At 48.8% G+C, this 12,194-nt stretch overlaps 1 non-coding gene across 1 annotated transcript; it reads left to right on the forward strand.

The window, feature by feature from the left end:
* Nucleotides 1-4,469: 4,469 nt before the first annotated feature.
* On the forward strand, nucleotides 4,470-4,541 carry Trnaa-ggc (transfer RNA alanine (anticodon GGC)). The gene has a single exon. It is a non-coding gene; the product is annotated as a tRNA-Ala (tRNA).
* Nucleotides 4,542-12,194: the final 7,653 nt, after the last annotated feature.

Genomic DNA, 12,194 nt, shown 5'->3' on the forward strand with positions numbered 1-12,194 from the left:
AAGTCTAGAGGGTGGACAACACGTTGGTCTTACTCAGAGCGGTGTCCGAATTCTATTTTCGACGTTATACGTGCCACTTTCATTGTGGCCAACTACGATTCGATACAGAATGCACGAAACCTGAAAGACACCCTAACGGATACGTAGAGAGTAGTGTTTGTCTGCTGAATAATGGGAGTGCAAGGGTCTGTGTCGTCTATATGGCTGTATGTAGCACCGTTAGTCTTCGGGGGGCGGGCGTAGCTCAGATGGTAGAGCGCTCGCTTAGTATGCGAGAGGAACTGGGATCAATACCCAGTGCCTCCAGAATTTTTAACACACCTACATGCGCACCTTGCCATGCAAGTGGAATAATTCACAACCAGCAGATGTGTCTAGGAAGATACAAGCGAATGATTAGCATCCACAATTGACAAGCGTGCTGTTATTAGTGCGCAGGAAGCACCCTCCTCCCACGCCTACACTTAATTTAGAAACAGTACAAGTGTTCCTGTAAGATTCTCAAGCCTATGTCGGAAAGATCTGCCTTGCGCTGAGTTCACGTAAATTCCACTGCACATTCCTATTCTTTGCATGCAGTCAGCTGCTACTGGTGTTGTTAGTTGTGACTGCTGATAACAGATGCCGTAGCAATCAATTCATGGAGTGAGTTGTATGTTTTGCGGTAGTCTGTCTCTGACAAGCAAGCACAGGTGACATTGGTGCGAACACAGGAAGCTGGCAGACCCTCGCTGCCTGCAGACACCGAGCAGCCACACTAGGAGGGCGGCCTAAGCCGTAGGCGAAATGTGCTCATTCGCTTTGGCGCGACGTCGAACTATAAATAATGCTGTCACTAGCGTGAGCGTCGTGGAAAGTCGGAAAAGTCGGCTGCGAGGGTGAGTGCCAAGTTTGGGGAGCGTTTCGTAGTATGCGCAGTGCAATGGAGACGCGGAAACTTATTGTGGCCCAGGGTTTTGCAGTTGGACGACAAGATTGGTACACAGTAGTAAAGAGCGAGGCACTGAGTTGGCATGAATAATGGAGTGCACAATGGGGCTCGAGATGTGTTTGTTACCTCAGGTGCTGCATGATTGTCGTCAAGGAGTGAAAACGGAGCAATTTGTGACGGCTCTTTCAATTTAAGACGTTAAAAACAGACGGAATTTTCATTTGTAATACCAGAGCATCGAAACTACTTGGTACTTTTGTGTATATGAACGGGTCCGCGCCTTTGTACTCTGCTCCCTTCACCGCTACAAACCAACCAACCATCGTGTCCGTGCGCATCTGAGTCGCAAAGAATGGGGAATAGCGCAGTTTGCTCGTGCATGGGGCGTAGCTCAGTTGGTAGAGCGTTCGCTTGGCATGTGAAATGTCCAGTGTTCAAGCCGCGGCGCCCATATTTTTTGTTTTCAGTGCATGGTAAGTGTTGGTCGCGGCGAACCTAAAGGCACGCAAGATGTTGCAAAGCCAGCGTCACAGACTGATATGATGTATACTGACGTAAGGAGAGCAAGATGTAAGTGTGGGGACCGGCTGTTATCGAGGTGTCATCGAGTGCAGATCTGTCTTAGGTATCGCGGCTTAACCTCATTGAAGTCTAGAGGGTGGACAACACGTTGGTCTTACTCAGAGCCGTGTCCGAATTCTATTTTCGACGTTATACGTGCCACTTTCATTGTGGCCAACTACGATTCGATACAGAATGCACGAAACCTGAAAGACACCCTAACGGATACATAGAGAGTAGTGTTTGTCTGCTGAATAATGGGAGTGCAAGGGTCTGTGTCGTCTATATGGCTGTATGTAGCACCATTAGTCTTCGGGGGGGCGGGCGTAGCTCAGATGGTAGAGCGCTCGCTTAGTATGCGAGAGGAACTGGGATCAATACCCAGTGTCTCCAGAATTTTTAACACACCTACATGCGCACCTTGCCATGCAAGTGGAATAATTCACAACCAGCAGATGTGTCTAGGAAGATACAAGCGAATGATTAGCATCCACAATTGACAAGCGTGCTGTTATTAGTGCGCAGGAAGCACCCTCCTCCCACGCCTACACTTAATTTAGAAACAGTACAAGTGTTCCTGTAAGATTCTCAAGCCTATGTCGGAAAGATCTGCCTTGCGCTGAGTTCACGTAAATTCCACTGCATATTCCTATTCTTTGCATGCAGTCAGCTGCTACTGGTGTTGCTAGTTGTGACTGCTGATAACAGATGCCGTAGCAATCAATTCATGGAGTGAGTTGTATGTTTTGCGGTAGTCTGTCTCTGACAAGCAAGCACAGGTGACATAGGTGCGAACACAGGAAGCTTGCAGACCCTCGCTGCCTGCAGACACCGAGCAGCCACACTAGGAGGGCGGCCTAAGCCGTAGGCGAAATGTGCTCATTCGCTTTGGCGCAACGTCGAACTATAAATAATGCTGTCACTAGCGTGAGCGTCGTGGAAAGTCGGAAAAGTCGGCTGCGAGGGTGAGTGCCAAGTTTGGGGAGCGTTTCGTAGTATGCGCAGTGCAATGGAGACGCGGAAACTTATTGTGCCCCAGTGTTTTGCAGTTGGACGACAAGATTGGTACACAGTAGTAAAGAGCGAGGCACTGAGTTGGCATGAATAATGGAGTGCACAATGGGGCTCGAGATGTGTTTGTTACCTCAGGTGCTGTATGATTGTCGTCAAGGAGTGAAAACGGAGCAATTTGTGACGGCTCTTTCAATTTAAGACGTTAAAAACAGACGGAATTTTCATTTGTAATACCAGAGCATCGAAACTACTTGGTACTTTTGTGTATATGAACGGGTCCGCGCCTTTGTACTCTGCTCCCTTCACCGCTACAAACCAACCAACCATCGTGTCCGTGCGCATCTGAGTCGCAAAGAATGGGGAATAGCGCAGTTTGCTCGTGCATGGGGCGTAGCTCAGTTGGTAGAGCGTTCGCTTGGCATGTGAAAGGTCCAGTGTTCAAGCCGCGGCGCCTACATTTTTTGTTTTCAGTGCATGGTAAGTGTTGGTCGCGGCGAACCTAAAGGCACGCAAGATGTTGCAAAGCCAGCGTCACAGACTGATATGATGTATACTGACGTAAGGAGAGCAAGATGTAAGTGTGGGGACCGGCTGTTATCGAGGTGTCATCGAGTGCAGATCTGTCTTAGGTATCGCGGCTTAACCTCATTGAAGTCTAGAGGGTGGACAACACGTTGGTCTTACTCAGAGCGGTGTCCGAATTCTATTTTCGACGTTATACGTGCCACTTTCATTGTGGCCAACTACGATTCGATACAGAATGCACGAAACCTGAAAGACACCCTAACGGATACGTAGAGAGTAGTGTTTGTCTGCTGAATAATGGGAGCGCAAGGGTCTGTGTCGTCTATATGGCTGTATGTAGCACCAGTAGTCTTCGGGGGGCGGGCGTAGCTCAGATGGTAGAGCGCTCGCTTAGTATGCGAGAGGAACTGGGATCAATACCCAGTGCCTCCAGAATTTTTAACACACCTACATGCGCACCTTGCCATGCAAGTGGAATAATTCACAACCAGCAGATGTGTCTAGGAAGATACAAGCGAATGATTAGCATCCACAATTGACAAGCGTGCTGTTATTAGTGCGCAGGAAGCACCCTCCTCCCACGCCTACACTTAATTTAGAAACAGTACAAGTGTTCCTGTAAGATTCTCAAGCCTATGTCGGAAAGATCTGCCTTGCGCTGAGTTCACGTAAATTCCACTGCACATTCCTATTCTTTGCATGCAGTCAGCTGCTACTGGTGTTGTTAGTTGTGACTGCTGATAACAGATGCCGTAGCAATCAATTCATGGAGTGAGTTGTATGTTTTGCGGTAGTCTGTCTCTGACAAGCAAGCACAGGTGACATAGGTGCGAACACAGGAAGCTTGCAGACCCTCGCTGCCTGCAGACACCGAGCAGCCACACTAGGAGGGCGGCCTAAGCCGTAGGCGAAATGTGCTCATTCGCTTTGGCGCGACGTCGAACTATAAATAATGCTGTCACTAGCGTGAGCGTCATGGAAAGTCGGAAAAGTCGGCTGCGAGGGTGAGTGCCAAGTTTGGGGAGCGTTTCGTAGTATGCGCAGTGCAATGGAGACGCGGAAACTTATTGTGGCCCAGTGTTTTGCAGTTGGACGACAAGATTGGTACACAGTAGTAAAGAGCGAGGCACTGAGTTGGCATGAATAATGGAGTGCACAATGGGGCTCGAGATGTGTTTGTTACCTCAGGTGCTGTATGATTGTCGTCAAGGAGTGAAAACGGAGCAATTTGTGACGGCTCTTTCAATTTAAGACGTTAAAAACAGACGGAATTTGCATTTGTAATACCAGAGCATCGAAACTACTTGGTACTTTTGTGTATATGAACGGGTCCGCGCCTTTGTACTCTGCTCCCTTCACCGCTACAAACCAACCAACCATCGTGTCCGTGCGCATCTGAGTCGCAAAGAATGGGGAATAGCGCAGTTTGCTCGTGCATGGGGCGTAGCTCAGTTGGTAGAGCGTTCGCTTGGCATGTGAAAGGTCCAGTGTTCAAGCCACGGCGCCTACATTTTTTGTTTTCAGTGCATGGTAAGTGTTGGTCGCGGCGAACCTAAAGGCACGCAAGATGTTGCAAAGCCAGCGTCACAGACTGATATGATGTATACTGACGTAAGGAGAGCAAGATGTAAGTGTGGGGACCGGCTGTTATCGAGGTGTCATCGAGTGCAGATCTGTCTTAGGTATCGCGGCTTAACCTCATTGAAGTCTAGAGGGTGGACAACACGTTGGTCTTACTCAGAGCGGTGTCCGAATTCTATTTTCGACGTTATACGTGCCACTTTCATTGTGGCCAACTACGATTCGATACAGAATGCACGAAACCTGAAAGACACCCTAACGGATACGTAGAGAGTAGTGTTTGTCTGCTGAATAATGGGAGTGCAAGGGTCTGTGTCGTCTATATGGCTGTATGTAGCACCATTAGTCTTCGGGGGGCGGGCGTAGCTCAGATGGTAGAGCGCTCGCTTAGTATGCGAGAGGAACTGGGATCAATACCCAGTGCCTCCAGAATTTTTAACACACCTACATGCGCACCTTGCCATGCAAGTGGAATAATTCACAACCAGCAGATGTGTCTAGGAAGATACAAGCGAATGATTAGCATCCACAATTGACAAGCGTGCTGTTATTAGTGCGCAGGAAGCACCCTCCTCTCACGCCTACACTTAATTTAGAAACAGTACAAGTGTTCCTGTAAGATTCTCAAGCCTATGTCGGAAAGATCTGCCTTGCGCTGAGTTCACGTAAATTCCACTGCACATTCCTATTCTTTGCATGCAGTCAGCTGCTACTGGTGTTGTTAGTTGTGACTGCTGATAACAGATGCCGTAGCAATCAATTCATGGAGTGAGTTGTATGTTTTGCGGTAGTCTGTCTCTGACAAGCAAGCACAGGTGACATTGGTGCGAACACAGGAAGCTGGCAGACCCTCGCTGCCTGCAGACACCGAGCAGCCACACTAGGAGGGCGGCCTAAGCCGTAGGCGAAATGTGCTCATTCGCTTTGGCGCGACGTCGAACTATAAATAATGCTGTCACTAGCGTGAGCGTCGTGGAAAGTCGGAAAAGTCGGCTGCGAGGGTGAGTGCCAAGTTTGGGGAGCGTTTCGTAGCATGCGCAGTGCAATGGAGACGCGGAAACTTGTTGTGGCCCAGTGTTTTGCAGTTGTACGACAAGATTGGTACACAGTAGTAAAGAGCGAGGCACTGAGTTGGCATGAATAATGGAGTGCACAATGGGGCTCGAGATGTGTTTGTTACCTCAGGTGCTGTATGATTGTCGTCAAGGAGTGAAAACGGAGCAATTTGTGACGGCTCTTTCAATTTAAGACGTTAAAAACAGACGGAATTTTCATTTGTAATACCAGAGCATCGAAACTACTTGGTACTTTTGTGTATATGAACGGGTCCGCGCCTTTGTACTCTGCTCCCTTCACCGCTACAAACCAACCAACCATCGTGTCCGTGCGCATCTGAGTCGCAAAGAATGGGGAATAGCGCAGTTTGCTCGTGCATGGGGCGTAGCTCAGTTGGTAGAGCGTTCGCTTGGCATGTGAAAGGTCCAGGGCTCAAGCCGCGGCGCCTCCATTTTTTGTGGTCAGTGCATGGTAACTGTTGATCGCGGCGAACCTAAAGGCACGCAAGATGTTGCAAAGCCATCGTCACAGACTGATATGATGTATACTGACGTAAGGAGAGCAAGATGTAAGTGTGGGGACCGGCTGTTATCGAGGTGTCATCGAGTGCAGATCTGTCTTAGGTATCGCGGCTTAACCTCATTGAAGTCTAGAGGGTGGACAACACGTTGGTCTTACTCAGAGCGGTGTCCGAATTCTATTTTCGACGTTATACGTGCCACTTTCATTGTGGCCAACTACGATTCGATACATAATGCACGAAACCTAAAAGACACCCCAACGGATACATAGAGAGTAGTGTTTGTCTGCTGAATAATGGGAGTGCAAGGGTCTGTGTCGTCTATATGGCTGTATGTAGCACCATTAGTCTTCGGGGCGGCGGGCGTAGCTCAGATGGTAGAGCGCTCGCTTAGTATGCGAGAGGAACTGGGATCAGTGCCTCCAGAATTTTTAACACACCTACATGCGCACCTTGCCATGCAAGTGGAATAATTCACAACCAGCAGATGTGTCTAGGAAGATACAAGCGAATGATTAGCATCCACAATTGACAAGCGTGCTGTTATTAGTGCGCAGGAAGCACCCTCCTCCCACGCCTACACTTAATTTAGAAACAGTACAAGTGTTCCTGTAAGATTCTCAAGCCTATGTCGGAAAGATCTGCCTTGCGCTGAGTTCACGTAAATTCCACTGCACATTCCTATTCTTTGCATGCAGTCAGCTGCTACTGGTGTTGTTAGTTGTGACTGCTGATAACAGATGCCGTAGCAATCAATTCATGGAGTGAGTTGTATGTTTTGCGGTAGTCTGTCTCTGACAAGCAAGCACAGGTGACATAGGTGCGAACACAGGAAGCTTGCAGACCCTCGCTGCCTGCAGACACCGAGTAGCCACACTAGGAGGGCGGCCTAAGCCGTAGGCGAAATGTGCTCATTCGCTTTGGCGCGACGTGGAACTATAAATAATGCTGTCACTAGCGTGAGCGTCGTGGAAAGTCGGAAAAGTCGGCTGCGAGGGTGAGTGCCAAGTTTGGGGAGCGTTTCGTAGTATGCGCAGTGCAATGGAGACGCGGAAACTTATTGTGGCCCAGTGTTTTGCAGTTGGACGACAAGATTGGTACACAGTAGTAAAGAGCGAGGCACTGAGTTGGCATGAATAATGGAGTGCACAATGGGGCTCGAGATGTGTTTGTTACCTCAGGTGCTGTATGATTGTCGTCAAGGAGTGAAAACGGAGCAATTTGTGACGGCTCTTTCAATTTAAGACGTTAAAAACAGACGGAATTTGCATTTGTAATACCAGAGCATCGAAACTACTTGGTACTTTTGTGTATATGAACGGGTCCGCGCCTTTGTACTCTGCTCCCTTCACCGCTACAAACCAACCAACCATCGTGTCCGTGCGCATCTGAGTCGCAAAGAATGGGGAATAGCGCAGTTTGCTCGTGCATGGGGCGTAGCTCAGTTGGTAGAGCGTTCGCTTGGCATGTGAAAGGTCCAGTGTTCAAGCCGCGGCGCCTACATTTTTTGTTTTCAGTGCATGGTAAGTGTTGGTCGCGGCGAACCTAAAGGCACGCAAGATGTTGCAAAGCCAGCGTCACAGACTGATATGATGTATACTGACGTAAGGAGAGCAAGATGTAAGTGTGGGGACCGGCTGTTATCGAGGTGTCATCGAGTGCAGATCTGTCTTAGGTATCGCGGCTTAACCTCATTGAAGTCTAGAGGGTGGACAACACGTTGGTCTTACTCAGAGCGGTGTCCGAATTCTATTTTCGACGTTATACGTGCCACTTTCATTGTGGCCAACTACGATTCGATACAGAATGCACGAAACCTGAAAGACACCCTAACGGATACATAGAGAGTAGTGTTTGTCTGCTGAATAATGGGAGTGCAAGGGTCTGTGTCGTCTATATGGCTGTATGTAGCACCATTAGTCTTCGGGGGGCGGGCGTAGCTCAGATGGTAGAGCGCTCGCTTAGTATGCGAGAGGAACTGGGATCAATACCCAGTGCCTCCAGAATTTTTAACACACCTACATGCGCACCTTGCCATGCAAGTGGAATAATTCACAACCAGCAGATGTGTCTAGGAAGATACAAGCGAATGATTAGCATCCACAATTGACAAGCGTGCTGTTATTAGTGCGCAGGAAGCACCCTCCTCCCACGCCTACACTTAATTTAGAAACAGTACAAGTGTTCCTGTAAGATTCTCAAGCCTATGTCGGAAAGATCTGCCTTGCGCTGAGTTCACGTAAATTCCACTGCACATTCCTATTCTTTGCATGCAGTCAGCTGCTACTGGTGTTGTTAGTTGTGACTGCTGATAACAGATGCCGTAGCAATCAATTCATGGAGTGAGTTGTATGTTTTGCGGTAGTCTGTCTCTGACAAGCAAGCACAGGTGACATAGGTGCGAACACAGGAAGCTTGCAGACCCTCGCTGCCTGCAGACACCGAGCAGCCACACTAGGTGGGCGGCCTAAGCCGTAGGCGAAATGTGCTCATTCGCTTTGGCGCGACGTCGAACTATAAATAATGCTGTCACTAGCGTGAGCGTCGTGGAAAGTCGGAAAAGTCGGCTGCGAGGGTGAGTGCCAAGTTTGGGGAGCGTTTCGTAGTATGCGCAGTGCAATGGAGACGCGGAAACTTGTTGTGGCCCAGTGTTTTGCAGTTGGACGACAAGATTGGCACACAGTAGTAAAGAGCGAGGCACTGAGTTGGCATGAATAATGGAGTGCACAATGGGGCTCGAGATGTGTTTGTTACCTCAGGTGCTGTATGATTGTCGTCAAGGAGTGAAAACGGAGCAATTTGTGACGGCTCTTTCAATTTAAGACGTTAAAAACAGACGGAATTTTCATTTGTAATACCAGAGCATCGAAACTACTTGGAACTTTTGTGTATATGAACGGGTCCGCGCCTTTGTACTCTGCTCCCTTCACCGCTACAAACCAACCAACCATCGTGTCCGTGCGCATCTGAGTCGCAAAGAATGGGGAATAGCGCAGTTTGCTCGTGCATGGGGCGTAGCTCAGTTGGTAGAGCGTTCGCTTGGCATGTGAAAGGTCCAGGGTTCAAGCCGCGGCGCCTCCATTTTTTGTGGTCAGTGCATGGTAACTGTTGATCGCGGCGAACCTAAAGGCACGCAAGATGTTGCAAAGCCAGCGTCACAGACTGATATGATGTATACTGACGTAAGGAGAGCAAAATGTAAGTGTGGGGACCGGCTGTTATCGAGGTGTCATCGAGTGCAGATCTGTCTTAGGTATCGCGGCTTAACCTCATTGAAGTCTAGAGGGTGGACAACACGTTGGTCTTACTCAGAGCGGTGTCCGAATTCTATTTTCGACGTTATACGTGCCACTTTCATTGTGGCCAACTACGATTCGATACATAATGCACGAAACCTAAAAGACACCCCAACGGATACATAGAGAGTAGTGTTTGTCTGCTGAATAATGGGAGTGCAAGGGTCTGTGTCGTCTATATGGCTGTATGTAGCACCATTAGTCTTCGGGGCGGCGGGCGTAGCTCAGATGGTAGAGCGCTCGCTTAGTATGCGAGAGGAACTGGGATCAGTGCCTCCAGAATTTTTAACACACCTACATGCGCACCTTGCCATGCAAGTGGAATAATTCACAACCAGCAGATGTGTCTAGGAAGATACAAGCGAATGATTAGCATCCACAATTGACAAGCGTGCTGTTATTAGTGCGCAGGAAGCACCCTCCTCCCACGCCTACACTTAATTTAGAAACAGTACAAGTGTTCCTGTAAGATTCTCAAGCCTATGTCGGAAAGATCTGCCTTGCGCTGAGTTCACGTAAATTCCACTGCACATTCCTATTCTTTGCATGCAGTCAGCTGCTACTGGTGTTGTTAGTTGTGACTGCTGATAACAGATGCCGTAGCAATCAATTCATGGAGTGAGTTGTATGTTTTGCGGTAGTCTGTCTCTGACAAGCAAGCACAGGTGACATAGGTGCGAACACAGGAAGCTTGCAGACCCTCGCTGCCTGCAGACACCGAGCAGCCACACTAGGAGGGCGGCCTAAGCCGTAGGCGAAATGTGCTCATTCGCTTTGGCGCGACGTGGAACTATAAATAATGCTGTCACTAGCGTGAGCGTCGTGGAAAGTCGGAAAAGTCGGCTGCGAGGGTGAGTGCCAAGTTTGGGGAGCGTTTCGTAGTATGCGCAGTGCAATGGAGACGCGGAAACTTATTGTGGCCCAGTGTTTTGCAGTTGGACGACAAGATTGGTACACAGTAGTAAAGAGCGAGGCACTGAGTTGGCATGAATAATGGAGTGCACAATGGGGCTCGAGATGTGTTTGTTACCTCAGGTGCTGTATGATTGTCGTCAAGGAGTGAAAACGGAGCAATTTGTGACGGCTCTTTCAATTTAAGACGTTAAAAACAGACGGAATTTGCATTTGTAATACCAGAGCATCGAAACTACTTGGAACTTTTGTGTATATGAACGGGTCCGCGCCTTTGTACTCTGCTCCCTTCACCGCTACAAACCAACCAACCATCGTGTCCGTGCGCATCTGAGTCGCAAAGAATGGGGAATAGCGCAGTTTGCTCGTGCATGGGGCGTAGCTCAGTTAGTAGAGCGTTCGCTTGGCATGTGAAAGGTCCAGTGTTCAAGCCGCGGCGCCTCCACATTTTGCGGTCAGTGCATGGTAAGTGTTGATCGCGGCGAACCTAAAGGCACGCAAGATGTTGCAAAGCCAGCGTCACAGACTGATATGATGTATACTGACGTAAGGAGAGCAAGATGTAAGTGTGGGGACCGGCTGTTATCGAGGTGTCATCGAGTGCAGATCTGTCTTAGGTATCGCGGCTTAACCTCATTGAAGTCTAGAGGGTGGACAACACGTTGGTCTTACTCAGAGCGGTGTCCGAATTCTATTTTCGACGTTATACGTGCCACTTTCATTGTGGCCAACTACGATTCGATACATAATGCACGAAACCTGAAAGACACCCTAACGGATACATAGGGAGTAGTGTTTGTCTGCTGAATAATGGGAGTGCAAAGGTCTGTGTCGTCTATATGGCTGTATGTAGCACCATTAGTCTTCGGGGGGACGGGCGTAGCTCAGATGGTAGAGCGCTCGCTTAGTATGCGAGAGGAACTGGGATCAATACCCAGTGCATCCAGAATTTTTAACACACCTACATGCGCACCTTGCCATGCAAGTGGAATAATTCACAACCAGCAGATGTGTCTAGGAAGATACAAGCGAATGATTAGCATCCACAATTGACAAGCGTGCTGTTATTAGTGCGCAGGAAGCACCCTCCTCCCACGCCTACACTTAATTTAGAAACAGTACAAGTGTTCCTGTAAGATTCTCAAGCCTTTGTCGGAAAGATCTGCCTTGCGCTGTGTTCACGTAAATTCCACTGCACATTCCTATTCTTTGCATGCAGTCAGCTGCTACTGGTGTTGTTAGTTGTGACTGCTGATAACAGATGCCGTAGCAATCAATTCATGGAGTGAGTTGTATGTTTTGCGATAGTCTGTCTCTGACAAGCAAGCACAGGTGACATAGGTGCGAATACAGGAAGCTTGCAGACCCTCGCTGCCTGCAGACACCGAGCAGCCACACTAGGAGGGCGGCCTAAGCCGTAGGCGAAATGTGCTCATTCGCTTTGGCGCGACGTCGAACTATAAATAATGCTGTCACTAGCGTGAGCGTCGTGGAAAGTCGGAAAAGTCGGCTGCGAGGGTGAGTGCCAAGTTTGGGGAGCGTTTCGTAGTATGCGCAGTGCAACGGAGACGCGGAAACTTATTGTGGCCCAGTGTTTTGCAGTTGGACGACAAGATTGGTACACAGTAGTAAAGAGCGAGGCACTGAGTTGGCATGAATAATGGAGTGCACAATGGGGCTCGAGATGTGTTTGTTACCTCAGGTGCTGTATGATTGTCGTCAAGGAGTGAAAACGGAGCAATTTGTGACGGCTCTTTGAATTTAAGACGTTAAAAACAGACGGAATTTGTATTTGTAA

This window comes from Schistocerca gregaria, chromosome 9 (genome assembly GCF_023897955.1).
Source record: "Schistocerca gregaria isolate iqSchGreg1 chromosome 9, iqSchGreg1.2, whole genome shotgun sequence".
In the NCBI taxonomy this organism is placed as follows: domain Eukaryota; kingdom Metazoa; phylum Arthropoda; class Insecta; order Orthoptera; family Acrididae; genus Schistocerca; species Schistocerca gregaria.